Here is an 18,817-nt window from a genome sequence, read left to right as displayed (position 1 = left end):
GCTGTGAACCGTCAGTGAGGGTCCCGGTGCGGAGAAAGAGCTCCGTACCTCCGACTGTAGTTCAGTATCGCTTCTCGGCCTTTTGGCTAAGATCAAGTGTAGTATCTGTTCTTATCAGTTTAATATCTGATACGTCCCCTACCCGGGGACCATATATTAAATTGATTTTTGGAACTGGGAGATGGAATAGGGGCTTGCTCCGTCCACTCCACGCATCGACCTGGTATTGCAGTACTTCCAGGACCGGTGCACCCCCCTCTGATTGTCTAACATCAATAATCGATATTATAAAGGTTGTAGTGAGTTAATAGTAGAGTAGTATCTTGTACAGACTCTGTGTGTTGTTGTTAGATTAAACGTTTTAAGAGCATGAGGCTGCAGAGTGGAGACATATTGTTTGCAACTGTTCAGTTAAATGAACAATAAACTTTTGAGTGAGACAAAGAGATTGTAAATGTAAATGTGTTGTGTTCACTGTCCTTTACACATTGAACAGAAATGTTCAAATATACATTTATTAAGTCCTCATACCGACTGACTGCATTCACTTTAGTTTACAGAGGTTTGCTTGTTTCAATTCATTTATTGAAATGTTATTGAAATAGTTTAGTTTTTATTAGTTTCAGTATTAGCTTTAGTTTTTTTTAAACTATAATATAAGTTAGAATATATTACAATACAAACACAACACTTTGTGAACACAGTCATGTAGACATCCCATTATCAATAAACAGGCACCAACGCCTCTTTATGCTCGTTGTGTTGTCAAATTTGACCAAATTGAGACAAAAAACTGAAAACATTTCCTACTTTTCTTTCAGATTTTGTAAGTACAAAAGGTTTTTTCAGTTCAAGTCTGATTTTATTTGAACTAACATATTGTTTCACAACTGGTTTTACTCTTAGTTTGATATAGATGTACAATAATTGGCGACATTATCAGGTCCACCTAGCTGAAACTAATGCAGCCTAATGCAACAGTCTTGCAATAAATCCTCCCTGGATGAAGGTTATAATAAGATAAGTGACATTTACCTTTATTGATCCCCCGTAGGAGAAATTACAAAATATAATAAAATATATTGACTATTAAAGAAAAGTATATACAGTCAGGGACGGCTGGTATATATGGGCTAACAGGGCTAAGCCCCCCCCCCCCATCATTTACAGTAAAGATGAAAAACTGTTATTAAAAACCTTAGAACATATCGTTTTGAATAGAATAGAAGAAGAGAATAGATCTTTATTGTCATTGTCACAGGTATAACGAAATTTAAAGTGCTCTCCGATCAGTGCTTAATTTAGCACACATTTAAAAAATAATAAATTATAATTTAAAGTGCTAAATAATTTAAGTGCTAGTGTTATTAAAATAAAACCATATAACATAATTAGCAGCATACATAGACACACAGTCATACACACCCAGTCATTGCATATTATTTTTTTGCAGCATTGAGGTAGTTACTGCAGTTGGATAAAAACTGTGTTTGAGTCTATTTGTCCTTGCTTTAAATGATCGGTACCGCCTGCCTGAAGGCAACAGTTCAAACAGGGAGTGACCAGGATGGTGGGTGTCCTTTATAATGTTCTGGGCTTTTTTGAGGCAACGGGAACTGTGTAGTTCTTCCAGTGTGGGGAGAGGCTGCCGACGATCTTTTGAGCGGTGTTGATGACCCTCTGGAGCACTTTCCTCTGAGCCGCTGTGCAGCTGGTGTACCATAAGCATATGCAGTATGTTAGTATGCTCTCAATGGAGGCATGGTAAAAGGACACCAGTAGTCTTTGTGTGATGTTATTTCACCATGGTGTTGCTGTGATGGACAGGGGAGCAGTCGTGTGTGTAGAGGGAGTAGAGCAAGGGACTCAGTGCACAGCCCTGGGGAGAGCCGGTACTGAGGCCATTAGGACCAGCCGCCTTCCACGGGTGGTGCCGTCTCTGGTGTTGTGGCAATCACTATCACGGACTGTGGACTGTATTATATTTTGTGGGGGACATGAGTTCGCCCTGCGGGGGTCCGATTAATCTCCCACTTCACTCCAGCGGGGACCAGTTCTCTTTTCTAGACAGTCAATCAGCCGATCACCTGTCAAACACACAGGTTGAAAAGTACACGTCTAAGACCACAGATTGTCTCAAAACGAGACAGGACCTGGAGAATGTTTCCTGCTTCATATCTGAACTGCTGACCACAGACGACAATCAGCCACATCCAGATGCGGACACAGCTGCAGCCGCTCTGATAATGTGGTAGTAGCTGCACAGTGCGCTTTGAGAAAGCCAGGCACTTGTTGTCTTTGCATGTGCACATTAGCCAATGATCTGCAGGGAGACACTGAAAGGTGAGCTGATGGTGAGGTACAGCAGGGTGGAGTTTGACATGGTGATTAACCTGTTTGTGTTGATGTGAGCTGCGTTTTAAATAAGGTATGCCCAAGCTCTGAAACAACTCTCTTCTACAAATCATTATTTTTGCTTTTGGTTTTATAGATTTATTTCTGACACATGGTGCAAATTGTTGCTGGGACAGAGAGAGAGCGAGAGAGAGATTTCTTTTGGCATCAGGTCAATCTTTTGGGTTTGTCTCCCCAGTGTTGCCGTAGAGCCTTTGCTATAACAAAGTATACAATGTTGTTGCTGTAACTTGATGTGATGCTACTGTTGTTGCTGTTGCTGCTGTGTAACGTATTCATGAGTGTAATGCATTTGTTAGCCCACCCACCCAAAATCTCCACCAGCCGTCACTGTATACACTATATGCAATATGAAAGTAAAATGGTGTGCAAAATATTTTGAGCAACTTTGACTAAAAAATTATACTGTACATAATATAAGTTTGAATTAAAACGGGTCTTCGTCAGCGGGTCAGCAGGGTTTGGAGGTAGTGGGTGCTGTGGTTGTGGAGTCTGATGGCCGATGGTACAAACAACCTTTAAACCACTTTGAGGCTCGAGGTTGGATCAGTCTGTGGCTGAAAGTGCTCCTGAGCTTCCTGAGCTCAGTGTAGAGAGGATGAGAGAGGTTGTCCATGATGGCTTTCAGCTTCCTTTTCATCCTCTTCTCAGTCACAGCCTCCACACTGTCCCGATCCATCCCCACCACCGAGCTGGCCTTTCTCACCAGCTTGCTCAGTTTATTGGCACCGTAAGTCCCGATTGTCTCCTCCCCGTCACACCACAGCGTATAATAAATAAATAAATAAACACATAATGTTCAGTTTGTGTTGATTCAACTGTATGATCTCTTTAGAGGCTGCAGTTTGTGTTACTGTTGAACTTTATTGTTAAAATCCTGATTCACTCCAGACCAGTAGGTGGCAGTAACAGGACGGCCCCGTTGCCCGGGAGACAAAGAAACAGGAAGTGGTTGTAAAGTGTGGGAGAAAAAGTGTTTTTAGTGTTTTTATTCTCTTTTCTGGATTGTAAATGTGGATCAAACAGCCTCTGATTGCAGTTTGATTCAGCTTTGGCTCACTTGAACTTGTTGTTGGACTGTTGTTCATTTGTTGGAGGTAAAATAGAAACAAACTGCTGATTTCAGGTTAGCTGTTGATGTGGGGATACAGCATTGCATTGTGGGAAATATAACCATTATGTATCAAGTAAAATCTAAATAATCTTTATCAGCTTTAGTTGAAAACTGTATCTTCTGTATTATGTTCTGCAGTTTCACTCACCTTCTACATCCTCTGGTTTCAGTAATATATCGATTATTAGCACCATCAGTTAACACGGTGTGTCTGTGAGAGAGCTCCCTGTCTCTGAGCTGGACAACTCATACTTACCTGGCAGGGGAGATACCATGATCAAGAAGGTGGTTCACCCAGGGCGAGGCTCAGCCATTGCACTCCGGTTGAGCTGACCTCTGCGAATTCCCCAAATGTGGGAATCTCGACTGCATAATTTCTGGTAGTGGGGGACTGCGTTCGCGCTCTCCCCTGATAAACATGTTGAAAAGAAATCATTTAAAAACCATTAATGTACAGGAGTCTACCGTCAGGGGTTGTAACTCTTCTCCATATTTTCTCCTGTTATTGTCAGACAGTAATATACCACACAGAAGTTACACTCACTTATTCAGACTGTTATTATGCTTTATTATTTATTACCAAAATAATTCATTTAAAAAACATGTAAATAATAGATAAAATGGCCTCAGAAGGACCATTACACATGTTAAATAGTTAAATATTAGATCAAATTAAGATTAATGTTTGATGTTACAATATGAAAATGACCCAGAAGTATTTACAATAAGTCAGATATAATCTGATATTGACATGATTCGCTGTTAAAATAATTTATTATTTAGAATATTATTATTATTTAATAGTATTTAGAAGGAGGATGTTTTTAAATGTGCACTAGCTGCAGTTAGACCTTATGTCCACTAGAGGCTGTCTCAGTCCCTCCAGAAAAACGCGGAGTTTTTTTGTGATTGTTTCGGGCCAAAATCCTTGATTATGTAGTACGTTTTCTTAAAAAACGCGATGGAACATGCGACAATTTATGCAATTTTATGCGATGAAATTGCGGCTTCATCGCAGAGTTTGCAGCTTTTCGATGACGTTCACGTCGCGTAATTGCGTCACTTCATAACGGCAACAGGGGAAAATGGCTGCTCTTGTGTGAAGTAAACGCAACATTTTTCAACTTTCTGCGAAGATTTATGTGACTTTTTTGCAATGAAAATGCGGGGATTATGAAATCTACAAGCCCCGCATATTTTGTGCGGAAATAGGCAATTTATTAAGCTGATTATGCATTGAATAATGCAATCGCATAATCACGTTTTTCTGGAGGGACTGAGAAATTGTCATAAAAAGTTCATTATTTGTTCCCCCGCAGAGGACTCTGTTATTATCAGTATTATAGGTATTATCTATATATAAATAGTGATATCTATATATATATAAATAGTGATACAGTCATGGACGAAAGTATTGGCACCCCTGGAACTTTTCCAGAAAATGCACCATTTCTCCCAGAAAAGTGTTACAATTACAAATGTTTTGTTATACACATGTTTATTTCCTTTAAGTGCATTGGGACGACACAAAAAAGCAGAAGAAAAAAGCCAAATTTGACATCATTTTACACAAAAATCGACTGGACAAAATCATTGGCGCCCTATTAAAACTGTGGGTAAATAATTTCATTTCAAGCATGTGATCTTCGTTTAAACTCACCTGTGGCAAGTAACAGGTGCTGGCAATATAGAAATTGAAACTGAAGCCAGTTAGAGTTTATAAAAGTTGACTCAACCTTTGTGTTGCGTGCCTGTGTGTGCCACACCAAGCATGGAGAAGAGAAAGAAGAGCCGAGAATTGTCTGAGGACTTAAGAAGCAAAATTGTGGAAAAATATCAACAATCTCAAGGTTACAAGTCAATCTCCAGAGATCTTAAAGTTCCTTTGTCAACTGTGCGCAATATAATCAAGAAGTTTATAACCCATGGAACTGTGGCAAATCTCCCTGGACGTGGACGGAAGAGAAAAATTGATGAAAGAATGCAACGCAGGATATTTCGAATGGTGGATAAACAACCTCAGTCAACTTCCACACAAATTCAGGCTGTCCTGCAGACTTACTACCTGAGTAAGCCTCAATCCTTCTAGGAGAATGTTTTGTGGACAGATGAGACTAAGGTAGAGCTTTTTAGCAAAGCACGTGATTCTACTGTTTACAGAAAACAGAATGAGGCCTACAAAGAAAAGAACACGGTACCTAGGGTCAAATATGGTGGAGGTTCAAAGATGTTTTGGGGTTGTTTTGCTGCCTCTGGCACTGGGTGCATTGATTGTGTGCAAGGAATCATGAAATCTGGAGACTATAAAAAGATTTTGGCCCGTAATGTGGGGCCTAGTGTCAGAAAGCTGGGTCTGCGTCAGAGGTCACGGGTGTTCCAGCAGGACAATGACCCAAAACATACTGCACAAAGCACCCAGAAATGGTTGGAGACAAAGTGCTGGAGAATTCTGAAGTGGGCAGTAATGAGTCCTGATCTAAATCCCATAGAACACCTATGGAAAGATCTCAAAATTTCTGTTGCGAGAAGGCACCCTTCAAATCTGAGGGACCTGGAGCAGTTAGCAAAAGAAGAGTGATCCAAAATTCCAGTTGAGAGGTGTAGGAAACTTGTTGATGGTTATAAGAAGCGATTGGTTTCAGTTTTTTTCTCCAAAAGGTGTGCAACCAAATATTAAGTTGAGGGTGCCAATGATTTTGTCCGACCCAATTTTTGAGTTTTGTGTAAAATGATGTCAAATTTGGCTTTTTTCTTCTGCTTTTTTGTGTCGTCCCAATGCACTTAAAGGAAATAAACATGTGTATAACAAAACATTTGTAATTGCAACACTTTTCTGGGAGAAATGGTGCATTTTCTGGAAAGGTTCCAGGGGTGCCAATACTTTCGTCCATGACTGTATCTATATGTATAGAAATAGTTATATCTATAGAGAGAGAGATCACTATTATATATATATATATATAAATATATATAAATAGTGATATATTTGGGTTGTAACGTTGCTGAAAGCGTCTGATTGGACTAGGAGACAACACGTGACCCGGAAGTGGCGACGAGCTGAAAAACATTCTTACACGTGTCCTTGGCTTCTAAGTGTGTGAGGGCAGTGTGGATGGCAGCGTTGACAGCATCGTCTGTGGAACGATTCTGTCTCTATGATAACTGTAAGGGGTCCAAGGTGGCCCGGGATGGCCTTTTGATGTGTTATGACTATCCTTTCAAAACACTTCATCACAATTGGAGTGAGTGCGACAGGCCGATAGTCATTCAGACAGGTCACAGTGTCCTTGTTTGGGAGGGGCACGATGGTGGTGGACTTGAAGCAGGTGGGTTCCGAGGCCTGAGCGAGGGACAGGTTGTAGATGTCTGTTAACACCTCCGTCAGCTCTGATGAGCAAACCCTGAGTGCACGCCCGGGGATGTTATCTGGGTCAGCTGCCTTCCGTGGGTTTGTTCTCCTCAGAGCGGAGCGCACCTCTACCGGTGACGCACAGAGTGGTGGGTCCAGTTTGCCCTCGGTGGCCAGAATCTCTCCCTGTCGGCTGGCGTTGAGGGCCTCGATATGAGCGTAGAACTCGTTGAGCTCACCCAGTAGTGTGACTCTGCTGGTTGAGGCCCCCAAACTCTTCTGTTTGTAGTCTGTGATGTGTTGCAGACCTTGCGTCACGCTCCGGGGATCAGCAGTGGTGTAATATCCCTCCAGCTTCAGTCTGTATTGTCTCTTGTCTCATTCTGTACTGTTTAAGCAGTCCTGAAGCACCAGTTCAGATTCTTCATTCCACACTTTAATAGTTTTAGTTTACACTTATACTAGAACATGTGTTTGGACTGGTTCCCTTCAGAGTTTATTATTATTATTATTTTATACATTTAAGAACATTACTTTGTTATTATGGTTTTAATCTTATCGCCATAGAATCTGTGGATCATCTCTGCAAGTTGGGTAAAGTTAATGTTTGTGTGTATCTGATTAAACTGAGCTGTGTTTCTCTTTAATTACAGGAGGAAGAATCATTTCAGGAGGTGTGTCCAGACTGTTGACACCGAGAACGGGTAAGCAGCAGTACAGACCTTCGCTTCATGATTTCCTTTTATATCTTTAAAAACTTCTCAAAACTGCATTTCAAGTCCTTTTTTATAATTGTGTTTAATCTGTTGGTGTTTACTAATGCAAAGGCAGATTTTAACATAGTTGTTATTGGTTGGGTGGGTAGCACGAGCCCGTCTGCAGTCCCGTACAGAAATAGCTCCCAGTCAGCTCCTATGAATAACAGCAGAACTGGAGGTGGAAGGTTTTGGCTTTTGCAGCTGACAGATGTTAATGTTAATCTCAGCTTGTCTTACTGCGAGTTACACACCTCTGCTGCTTCAGCGCGTTATCAGGAAACGTGTGCAGCTTTTTAACCCGTTGTTCACTCCTAAGGAAGAATAAAGAACATATTGAGAAGCTATATGCTGTAGCTGATTGTTGTAGAGTGCTGTACTTATGAACAGAACCGCTGTTGTGGGAACATTTGTGGTTATTTAATATTGTTTTGGGCCTTGATCTTCAACATTTTACAAAGGATGACAGATTTAGATATCAGGTCAATATGTTTAAAGAACCAAGGATGGAAAGAGTGGAGGAATAATTTTGGGAACTGTGTTTTAATTTTCAAAAATCAGATCCTTAAATTCCTTTTAGTTTATTTAGATAAAGTCCATGTGTTTAAAACCCCTATTTACTGTGTGATTTGGGGATAGTGGTCCTCGATTGCATGTCCTCAGAAGGCAGATAGAGTTTAGCTGAATTATGACAGTTTGTGTTGCTGTTGAACTTTATTGTTAAAATCCTGATTCACTCCAGACCAGTAGGTGGCAGTAACAGGACGGCCCTGTTGCCCGGGAGACAAAGAAACAGGAAGTGGTTGTAAAGTGTGGGAGAAAAAGTGTTTTTAGTGTTTTTAGTGTTTTTAGTTCTTTTTTTCTGGATTGTAAATGTGGATCAAACAGCCTCTGATTGCAGTTTGATTCAGCTTTGTCTCACTTGAACTTGTTGTTGGACTGTTGTTCATTTGTTGGAGGTAAAATAGAAACAAACTGCTGATTTGTGTTAGCTGCTAATGTAGCCATACCGCATTGCATTATGGGAAACATAAACTTTACGTACATAAAGCAAAATATAATCTTTATCAGCTTAAGTTCAAAACTGTATCTTCTGTATTCTGTTCTGCAGTTTCACTCACCTTCTACATCCTCTGGTTTCAGTAATATAGAGATTATTAGCACCATCAGTTAACACGGTGTGTCTGTGAGAGAGGTCCCTGTCTCTGAGCTGGACAACTCATACTTACCTGGCAGGGGAGATACCATGATCAAGAAGGTGGTTCACCTTGGGCGAGGCCTGACCATTGCACTCCGGTTGGGTTGACCTCAACGAATTCCCCAAATGTGGGAATCTCGACTGCATAATTTGTGGTAGTGGGGGACTGCGTTCGCGCTGACCCCTGATATACATGTTGAAAAGAAATCATCTAAAAACCATTAATGTGCAGAAATATACAGTCAGTGGTTGTAACTCTTCTCCATATTCTCTCCTGTTGTTGTCAGACAGTAATATACCACACAGAAGTTACACTCACTTATTCAGACTGTTATTATGCTTTATTATTTATTACCAAAATAATTCATATATATATATATATATATATATATATATATATATATATATATATAAATAGTGATATATATCTATAAATAGTGATATATATTTAAATAGTGATATATATATATATATATCTATAAATAGTGATATATATATCTATAAATAGTGATATACCGTATTGATCCGAATATAAGACGATATTTTTTCCCTTGAAAAATGCCTGAAAATGACGCCTCGTCTTATATTCGGGGTCTAAGGAGTAACCCATGTAAAACAATAGGTAGCGCCATATGAGCGCTTTTCTCTCCGTCAGCGTTTAGTGCAGTGTGACCCTAACGTGATCCTGTAAACAAGCATGTACAGTAAACAAGTCGGCTGGAGTGGGTGTGTTAGCCTGCCGGCGGCAGCGGCAGACAGCGACAACGACAGTGCGAGTGAGGAGGAGGAACCCAGTGAAAAGTATTTTTCCAAATATGGGTCTTGAAAAAGAGGGGTCGTCTTATATTCGGGTCAATACGGTATATATGTAAATAGTGATATTTATGAACAGACAGTTGTTTGGGTTGTTTTGACCCTGTTTTTGTATCTGTAAAACAGCTCATATGTATTGTGTTGTGTGTTATTGTTTGACATAATTTGTAAATCGAATATTTAAATAAAGTTGATATATTAAAAAAAAAAAAAAAGTTGTTTGGGTTGTGACGTTGCTGAAAGCGTCTGATTGGATTAGGAGACAACACGTGATCGGGAAGTGGCGACGAGCCGCGTTTGGTAAAGTTATTTCTTTAAACTTTCTTTATTTTTAGCGGTTCTGCGACATTTTCTCCGACTGTAGTTTGTTGTACTTTACTTTACTTTACTTTATTGTTATTGTATTTGTGTCGACTGTGTTCACGTTGTTCCGTCGGGCTGTGAACCGTCAGTGAGGGTCCCGGTGCGGAGAAAGAGCTCCGTACCTCCGACTGTAGTTCAGTATCGCTTCTCGGCCTTTTGGCTAAGATCAAGTGTAGTATCTGTTCTTATCAGTTTAATATCTGATACGTCCCCTACCCGGGGACCATATATTAAATTGATTTTTGGAACTGGGAGATGGAATAGGGGCTTGCTCCGTCCACTCCACGCATCGACCTGGTATTGCAGTACTTCCAGGACCGGTGCACCCCCCCTCTGATTGTCTAATGTTAATAATCTTAAATATATTAACTGCAGTCAGTTGATGTTGGTTCAACATTATGATTATTTGAGAGGTTGCAGTTTGTGCTGTTGAACTTTGTTGTAAACTATACAGCATATTATAGTTGTTGTTCTCTCAATATCCTTATGAGATTAATACTTTGTACTTTGTGTGCTACTATTTTAAGACCCAGAGAAGTTCCTGTAATAATGTTTAATGATCCCTCAGACATATTTAATTTAATTCAGGTTCAGCTGATGATACTCTAATGAAATCACACATCAGTGGCTCTCTGTGAACATCTATTGAAGTAAACTGTCAGTAAAAATCTGCTAATATTTTATTGCTCACTTTAGTTTGCAGAGTTTCCTGATGAATGAACGAGCGAATGAATGAACTGTAGTAGAGAGTTAACATTAGGAAACTCTGTTCTGGCTCAAATGTTCAGTTTCTGTTCTCCACTAGATTCAAGAAGTTTATTGTCATATGTACAGTAAGGGGCTGTACTGTTTAAGAGGTTGATGGCCTTGGGGTAAAAACTGTTAGAGAGTCTTGTCGTCCTTGCTTTCACACTCCTGCAGCGCCTGCCTGACGGCACAAGTGTGCAGAGACTGTGTTGTGGGTGTGTATTGTCCTTTATGATGTTGTGGGCCCTCCTGAGGACCCTGGTTGTGTAGATGTCCTGCAGTGATGGGAAGGCTGCTGCAGAGATGAATTGTGCAGTTTTTATGACACGCTGGAGAGCCTTCCTGTCCTGAGCAGTACAGCTGCCACACTGTAACTGAGCTGGTGATGATGCTCTCCACTGTACATCTGTAGAAGTTGCTGAGGATCTTGGTTGACATACCAAATGTCCTCAGCCTGCTTAAGAAGTCTCTGCTGGGCTTCCTTCAGGAGCTGGTGGGTGTGGTGAGACCAGGTGAGGTCCTCGCTGATGTGGGTTCAGAGGAATTTAAAGTTTGTCACCCTCTCTGCCTCTGTCTCACTGATGTACAGTGGGCAGTGCTGTTCTCCCCCTCCTAGGATCAAAATCCCCTCCTTTTTTTGTTTAGGATCAATAATCAGTGTCGTCTCCCCCCGTCATGACCGTAGCGTTGTCCGCAGACTTTATAATGCAGGTGTTGGTCTGGGAGGACACACAGTCGTAGGTAAAGAGGGTGTAGAGCAGCGGACTTAGCACGAAGCCCTGGGGGGGTCCCTGTGCTCACAGTTCTGATGCCTGATGTCCGGTTTCCAACTCTGACTGACTGGGGTCTGTCTGTGAGGAAGTTCAGCACCCAGTTACAGAGGGAGGGTGTCAGTCCGAGCGTGAGGAGCTTTACAGAGAGCCTGAATGTAATGACTGTTCTGAATGCTGAGCTGTAGTCCATGAAAAACATTCTTACACGTGTCCTTGGCTTCTAAGTGTGTGAGGGCAGTGTGGATGGCAGCGTTGACAGCATCGTCTGTGGAACGATTCTGTCTCTATGATAACTGTAAGGGGTCCAAGGTGGCCCGGGATGGCCTTTTTGATGTGTTATGACTATCCTTTCAAAACACTTCATCACAATTGGAGTGAGTGCGACAGGCCGATAGTCATTCAGACAGGTCACAGTGTCCTTGTTTGGGAGGGGCACGATGGTGGTGGACTTGAAGCAGGTGGGGTCCGAGGCCTGAGCGAGGGACAGGTTGTAGATGTCTGTTAACACCTCCGTTAGCTCTGATGAGCAAACCCTGAGTGCACGCCCGGGGATGTTATCTGGGTCAGCTGCCTTCCGTGGGTTTGTTCTCCTCAGAGCGGAGCGCACCTCTACCGGTGACGCACAGAGTGGTGGGTCCAGTTTGCCCTCGGTGGCCAGAATCTCTCCCTGTCGGCTGGCGTTGAGGGCCTCGATACGAGCGTAGAACTCGTTGAGCTCACCCGGTAGTGTGACTCTGCTGGTTGAGGCCCCCAAACTCTTCTGTTTGTAGTCTGTGATGTGTTGCAGACCTTGCGTCACGCTCCGGGGATCAGCGGTGGTGTAATATCCCTCCAGCTTCAGTCTGTATTGTCTCTTGTCTCATTCTGTACTGTTTAAGCAGTCCTGAAGCACCAGTTCAGATTCTTCATTCCACACTTTAATAGTTTTAGTTTACACTTATACTAGAACATGTGTTTGGACTGGTTCCCTTCAGAGTTTATTATTATTATTATTTTATACATTTAAGAACATTACTTTGTTATTATGGTTTTAATCTTATCGCCATAGAATCTGTGGATCATCTCTGCAAGTTGGGTAAAGTTAGTGTTTGTGTGTATCTGATTAAACTGAGCTGTGTTTCTCTTTAATTACAGGAGGAAGAATCATTTCAGGAGGTGTGTCCAGACTGTTGACATCGAGAACGGGTAAGCAGCAGTGCAGACCTTCGCTTCATGATTTCCTTTTATATCTTTAAAAACTTCTCAAAACTGCATTTCAAGTCCTTTTTTATAATTGTGTTTAATCTGTTGGTGTTTACTAATGCAAAGGCAGATTTTAACATAGTTGTTATTGGTTGGGTGGGTAGCACGAGCCCGTCTGCAGTCCCGTACAGAAATAGCTCCCAGTCAGCTCCTATGAATAACAGCAGAACTGGAGGTGGAAGGTTTTGGCTTTTGCAGCTGACAGATGTTAATGTTAATCTCAGCTTGTCTTACTGCGAGTTACACACCTCTGCTGCTTCAGCGCGTTATCAGGAAATGTGTGCAGCTTTTTAACCCATTGTTCACTCCTAAGGAAGAATAAAGAACATATTGAGAAGCTATATGCTGTAGCTGATTGTTGTAGAGTGCTGTACTTATGAACAGAGCCGCTGTTGTGGGAACATTTGTGGTTATTTAATATTGTTTTGGGCCTTGATCTTCAACATTTTACAAAGGATGACAGATTTAGATATCAGGTCAATATGTTTAAAGAACCAAGGATGGAAAGAGTGGAGGAATAATTTTGGGAACTGTGTTTTAATTTTCAAAAATCAGATCCTTAAATTCCTTTTAGTTTATTTAGATAAAGTCCATGTGTTTAAAACCCCTATTTACTGTGTGATTTGGGGAAAGTGGTCCTCGATTGCATGTCCTCAGAAGGCAGATAGAGTTTAGCTGAATTATGACAGTTTGTGTTGCTGTTGAACTTTATTGTTAAAATCCTGATTCACTCCAGACCAGTAGGTGGCAGTAACAGGACGGCCCCGTTGCCCGGGAGACAAAGAAACAGGAAGTGGTTGTAAAGTGTGGGAGAAAAAGTGTTTTTAGTGTTTTTAGTGTTTTTAGTTGTTTTTTTCTGGATTGTAAATGTGGATCAAACAGCCTCTGATTGCAGTTTGATTCAGCTTTGTCTCACTTGAACTTGTTGTTGGACTGTTGTTCATTTGTTGGAGGTAAAATAGAAACAAACTGCTGATTTGTGTTAGCTGCTAATGTAGCCATACCGCATTGCATTATGGGAAACATAAACTTTACGTACATAAAGCAAAATATAATCTTTATCAGCTTAAGTTCAAAACTGTATCTTCTGTATTCTGTTCTGCAGTTTCACTCACCTTCTACATCCTCTGGTTTCAGTAATATAGAGATTATTAGCACCATCAGTTAACACGGTGTGTCTGTGAGAGAGCTCCCTGTCTCTGAGCTGGACAACTCATACTTACCTGGCAGGGGAGATACCATGATCAAGAAGGTGGTTCACCTTGGGCGAGGCCTGACCATTGCACTCCGGTTGGGTTGACCTCAACGAATTCCCCAAATGTGGGAATCTCGACTGCATAATTTGTGGTAGTGGGGGACTGCGTTCGCGCTGACCCCTGATATACATGTTGAAAAGAAATCATCTAAAAACCATTAATGTGCAGAAATATACAGTCAGTGGTTGTAACTCTTCTGCATATTCTCTCCTGTTGTTGTCAGACAGTAATATACCACACAGAAGTTACACTCACTTACTCAGACTGTTATTATGCTTTATTATTTATTACCAAAATAATTCATATATATATATATATATAAATAGTGATATATATCTATAAATAGTGATATATATTTAAATAGTCGTATATATATATATATCTATAAATAGTGATATATATCTATAAATAGTGATATACCGTATTGATCCGAATATAAGACGATATTTTTTCCCTTGAAAAATGCCTGAAAATGACGCCTCGTCTTATATTCGGGGTCTAAGCAGTAACCCATGTAAAACAATAGGTAGCGCCATATGAGCGCTTTTCTCTCCGTCAGCGTTTAGTGCAGTGTGACCCTAACGTGATCCTGTAAACAAGCATGTACAGTAAACAAGTCGGCTGGAGTGGGTGTGTTAGCCTGCCGGCGGCAGCGGCAGACAGCGACAACGACAGTGCGAGTGAGGAGGAGGAACCCAGTGAAAAGTATTTTTCTTGGTACGTCTTATATTCGGGTCAATACGGTATATATGTAAATAGTGATATTTATGAACAGACGGTTGTTTGGGTTGTTTTGACCCTGTTTTTGTATCTGTAAAACAGCTCATATGTATTGTGTTATGTGTTATTGTTTGACATAATTTGTAAATCGAATATTTAAATAAAGTTGATATATAAAAAAAAAAAAAAGTTGTTTGGGTTGTGACGTTGCTGAAAGCGTCTGATTGGATTAGGAGACAACACGTGATCGGGAAGTGGCGACGAGCCGCGTTTGGTAAAGTTATTTCTTTAAACTTTCTTTATTTTTAGCGGTTCTGCGACATTTTCTCCGACTGTAGTTTGTTGTACTTTACTTTTCTTCACTTTATTGTTATTGTATTTGTCTCGACTGTGTTCACGTTGTTCCGTCGGGCTGTGAACCGTCAGTGAGGGTCCCGGTGCGGAGAAAGAGCTCCGTACCTCCGACTGTAGTTCAGTATCGCTTCTCGGCCTTTTGGCTAAGATCAAGTGTAGTATCTGTTCTTATCAGTTTAATATCTGATACGTCCCCTACCCGGGGACCATATATTAAATTGATTTTTGGAACTGGGAGATGGAATAGGGGCTTGCTCCGTCCACTCCACGCATCGACCTGGTATTGCAGTACTTCCAGGACCGGTGCACCCCCCCTCTGATTGTCTAACATCAATAATCGATATTATAAAGGTTGTAGTGAGTTAATAGTAGAGTAGTATCTTGTACAGACTCTGTATGTTGTTGTTAGATTAAACGTTTTAAGAGCATGAGGCTGCAGAGTGGAGACATATTGTTTGCAACTGTTCAGTTAAATGAACAATAAACTTTTGAGTGAGACAAAGAGATTGTAAATGTAAATGTGTTGTGTTCACTGTCCTTTACACATTGAACAGAAATGTTCAAATATACATTTATTAAGTCCTCATACCGACTGACTGCATTCACTTTAGTTTACAGAGGTTGGCTTGTTTCAATTCATTTATTTAAATGTTATTGAAATAGTTTAGTTTTTATTAGTTTCAGTATTAGCTTTAGTTTTTTAAACTATAATATAAGTTAGAATATATTACAATACAAACACAACACTTTGTGAACACAGTCATGTAGACAACCCATTATCAATAAACAGGCACCAACGCCTCTTTATGCTCGTTGTGTTGTCAAATTTGAGACAAAAAAATGAAAACATTTCCTACTTTTCTTTCAGATTTTGTAAGTACAAAAGGTTTTTTCAGTTCAAGTCTGATTTTATTTGAACTAACATATTGTTTCACAACTGGTTTTACTCTTAGTTTGATATAGATGTACAATAATTGGCGACATTATCAGGTCAACAGTCTTGCAATAAATCCTCCCTGGATGAAGGTTATAATAAGATAAGTGACATTTACCTTTATTGATCCCCCGTAGGAGAAATGGAAATTACCCACAGCAGCATTGGGGAATGTAGTGCAAAGATTACTGAAGTGGAAGTTCAATAGGATCACAAAATGAGAATATTACAAAATATAATAAAATATATTGACTACTAAAGAAAGGTATATACAGTCAGGGACGGCTGGTATATATGGGCTAACAGGGCTGAGTCCCCCCCCCCATCTTTTACAGTAAAGATGAAAAACTGTTATTAAAAACCTTAGAACATATCGTTTTGAATAGAATAGAAGAACAGAATAGACCTTTATTGTCATTGTCACAGGTATAACGAAATTTAAAGTGCTCTCCGATCAGTGCTTAATTTAGCATACATTTAAAAAATAATAAATAATAATTTAAAGTGCTAAATAATTTAAGTGCTAGTGTTATTAAAATAAAACCATGTAACATAATTAGCAGCATACATAGACACACAGTCATACACACCCAGTCATTGCGTATTATTTTTTTGCAGCATTGAGGTAGTTACTGCAGTTGGATAAAAACTGTGTTTGAGTCTATTTGTCCTTGCTTTAAATGATCGGTACCGCCTGCCTGAAGGCAACAGTTCAAACAGGGAGTGACCAGGATGGTGGGTGTCCTTTATGATGTTCTGGGCTTTTTGAGGCAACGGGAACTGTGTAGTTCTTCCAGTGTGGGGAGAGGACAGCCGACGATCTTTTGAGCGGTGTTGATGACCCTCTGGAGCACTTTCCTCTGAGCCGCTGTGCATCTGGTGTACCATACGCACATGCAGTATGTTAGTATGCTCTCAACGGAGGCACGGTAAAAGGACACCAGTTGTCTTTGTGTGATGTTATTCCCCCTGAGTATTCTCAGGAAGTACAGTCTCTGCTGGGCCTTTTTCAACAGCTCAGAGGTGTTCACACTCCAGGAAAGGTCCTCCTGGATATGGACTCCCAGGAAGCAGAAGTCTGCCACCCTCTCCACACAGTCCCCGCTGATGATTAATGGTGGGATCTCTGTTTTATTTCTCCTGTAGTCTATGATGAGTTCTTTGGTCTTTGAGGTGTTGAGGAGCAGGTTGTTGTCCCTGCACCATGTTGACAGCCGCTCCACCTCATCTCTGTAGGCAGACTCACCCTCGCCCCTGGAGATGAGCCCCATCACTGTGGTGTCATCCGCAAACTTCACCATGGTGTTGCTGTGATGGACAGGGGAGCAGTCGTGTGTGTAGAGGGAGTAGAGCAAGGGACTTCTGTAGATCGGTTCGCTCTGTGGGCAAACTGGTGGGGATCAAGGCTGCGGGGCAGGGCAGCTGTGATGTGACTACGGACCAGTTTCTCAAAGCACTTCATCACCACTGGGGTGAGTGCTACTGGTCTGTAATCGTTGAGGCTAGAGATGTGAGGTTTCTTGGGCAGTGGGACTATGGTTGAGGATTTCAGGCAGGGTGGGACAGTGGACTGTTCCAGGGACTGGTTGAAGATCTTTGTGAAGATTCCGGCCAGCTGATCAGCACAGTCCTTCAGCACGCGTCCCGGGACGCCATCAGGACCAGCCGCCTTCCAAGTGTTGACCTCCCGCAGCGTGTGCCTCACCTCATGCTCCTCAATTGTGAGGTTTACGCTGCTGTGTGCCGAGTGGTGTAGTGGTGCCATCTCTGCTGTTGTGGCAATCACTATCACAGACTGTGGACTGTATTATATTTTGTGGGGGACATGAGTTCGCCCTGCGGGGGTCCGATTAATCTCCCACTTCACTCCAGCGGGGACCAGTTCTCTTTTTTAGACAGTCAATCAGCCGATCACCTGTCAAGCACACAGGTTGAAAAGTACACGTCTAAGACCACAGATTGTCTCAAAACGAGACAGGACCTGGAGAATGTTTCCTGCTTCATATCTGAACTGCTGACCACAGACGACAATCAGCCACATCCAGATGCGGACACAGCTGCAGCCGCTCTGATAATGTGTCAGTAGCTGCACAGTGCGCTTTGAGAAAGCCAGGCACTTGTTGTCTTTGCATGTGCACATTAGCCAATGATCTGCAGGGAGACACTGAAAGGTGAGCTGATGGTGAGGTACAGCAGGGTGGAGTTTGACATGGTGATTAACCTGTTTGTGTCGATGTGAGCTGCGTTTTAAATAAGGTATGCCCAAGCTCTGAAACAACTCTCTTTTAGTTTTAGGATTTATTTCTGGCGCATGGTGCAAATTGTTGCTGGTACTTTTCTATAATGTAGTTGTAGCGCAATTGGCCTGTGCTGATGTGTACAGAGGGGAGAGAGAGAGAGAGAGAGAGAGAGAGAGAGAGAGAGAGAGAGAGAGAGAGAGAGAGAGAGAGAGAGAGAGAGAGAGAGAGAGAGAGAGAGAGAGATTTCTTTTGGCATCAGGTCAATCTTTTGTGTTTGTCTCCCCAGTGTTGCCGTAGAGCCTTTGCTATAACAAAGTATACAATGTTGTTGCTGTAACTTGATGTGATGCTACTGTTGTTGCTGTTGCTGCAGTGTAACGTATTCATGAGTGTAATGCATTTGTTAGCCCACCCACCCAAAATCTCCACCGGCCGTCACTGTATACACTAAATGCAATATGAAAGTAAAATGGTGTGCAAAATATTTTGAGCAACTTTGACTAAAAAATTTAACTGTACATAATATAAATTTGCTTGAATTAAA

The 18,817-nt window shown here is 41.3% G+C and overlaps 1 protein-coding gene and 6 non-coding genes across 53 annotated transcripts in view; all 7 read left to right on the top strand.

Moving 5' to 3' along the window:
• aamdc (adipogenesis associated, Mth938 domain containing) overlaps positions 1 to 18,817 on the top strand; it is a 64,627-nt gene that overhangs the window by 28,714 nt on the left and 17,096 nt on the right. For 25 of the 47 annotated variants that reach the window (XM_051398664.1, XM_051398674.1, XM_051398687.1 and 22 more), the window contains one exon: positions 12,662 to 12,712. The exons of 4 other annotated variants lie outside the window; for them this stretch is intronic. The gene's annotated coding sequence lies outside the window, so the exon portion shown is untranslated. Of the gene's footprint in view, positions 1 to 7,531; positions 7,583 to 9,898; positions 9,945 to 12,661; positions 12,713 to 14,976; positions 15,020 to 18,817 lie in introns of those variants that run through there. 18 more of the 47 variants (XM_051398686.1, XM_051398694.1, XM_051398679.1 and 15 more) reach the window with 9 other exon arrangements.
• LOC127363262 (U2 spliceosomal RNA) lies at positions 67 to 257 on the top strand. Its single transcript, XR_007884753.1, has one exon. It is a non-coding gene; the product is annotated as a U2 spliceosomal RNA (small nuclear RNA).
• Positions 3,778 to 3,941, top strand: LOC127363221 (U1 spliceosomal RNA). Its single transcript, XR_007884713.1, has one exon. It is a non-coding gene; the product is annotated as a U1 spliceosomal RNA (small nuclear RNA).
• Positions 8,855 to 9,018, top strand: LOC127363239 (U1 spliceosomal RNA). The gene has a single exon (XR_007884731.1). It is a non-coding gene; the product is annotated as a U1 spliceosomal RNA (small nuclear RNA).
• On the top strand, positions 10,148 to 10,338 carry LOC127363261 (U2 spliceosomal RNA). Its single transcript, XR_007884752.1, has one exon. It is a non-coding gene; the product is annotated as a U2 spliceosomal RNA (small nuclear RNA).
• Positions 13,985 to 14,148, top strand: LOC127363238 (U1 spliceosomal RNA). The gene has a single exon (XR_007884730.1). It is a non-coding gene; the product is annotated as a U1 spliceosomal RNA (small nuclear RNA).
• Positions 15,223 to 15,413, top strand: LOC127363260 (U2 spliceosomal RNA). The gene has a single exon (XR_007884751.1). It is a non-coding gene; the product is annotated as a U2 spliceosomal RNA (small nuclear RNA).

This window comes from Dicentrarchus labrax, unplaced genomic scaffold, assembly GCF_905237075.1.
Source record: "Dicentrarchus labrax unplaced genomic scaffold, dlabrax2021, whole genome shotgun sequence".
Lineage (NCBI taxonomy): Eukaryota > Metazoa > Chordata > Actinopteri > Moronidae > Dicentrarchus > Dicentrarchus labrax.
Note: the sequence above shows the minus strand (reverse complement) of the source record. Positions and strands in the feature narration are given on the sequence as shown.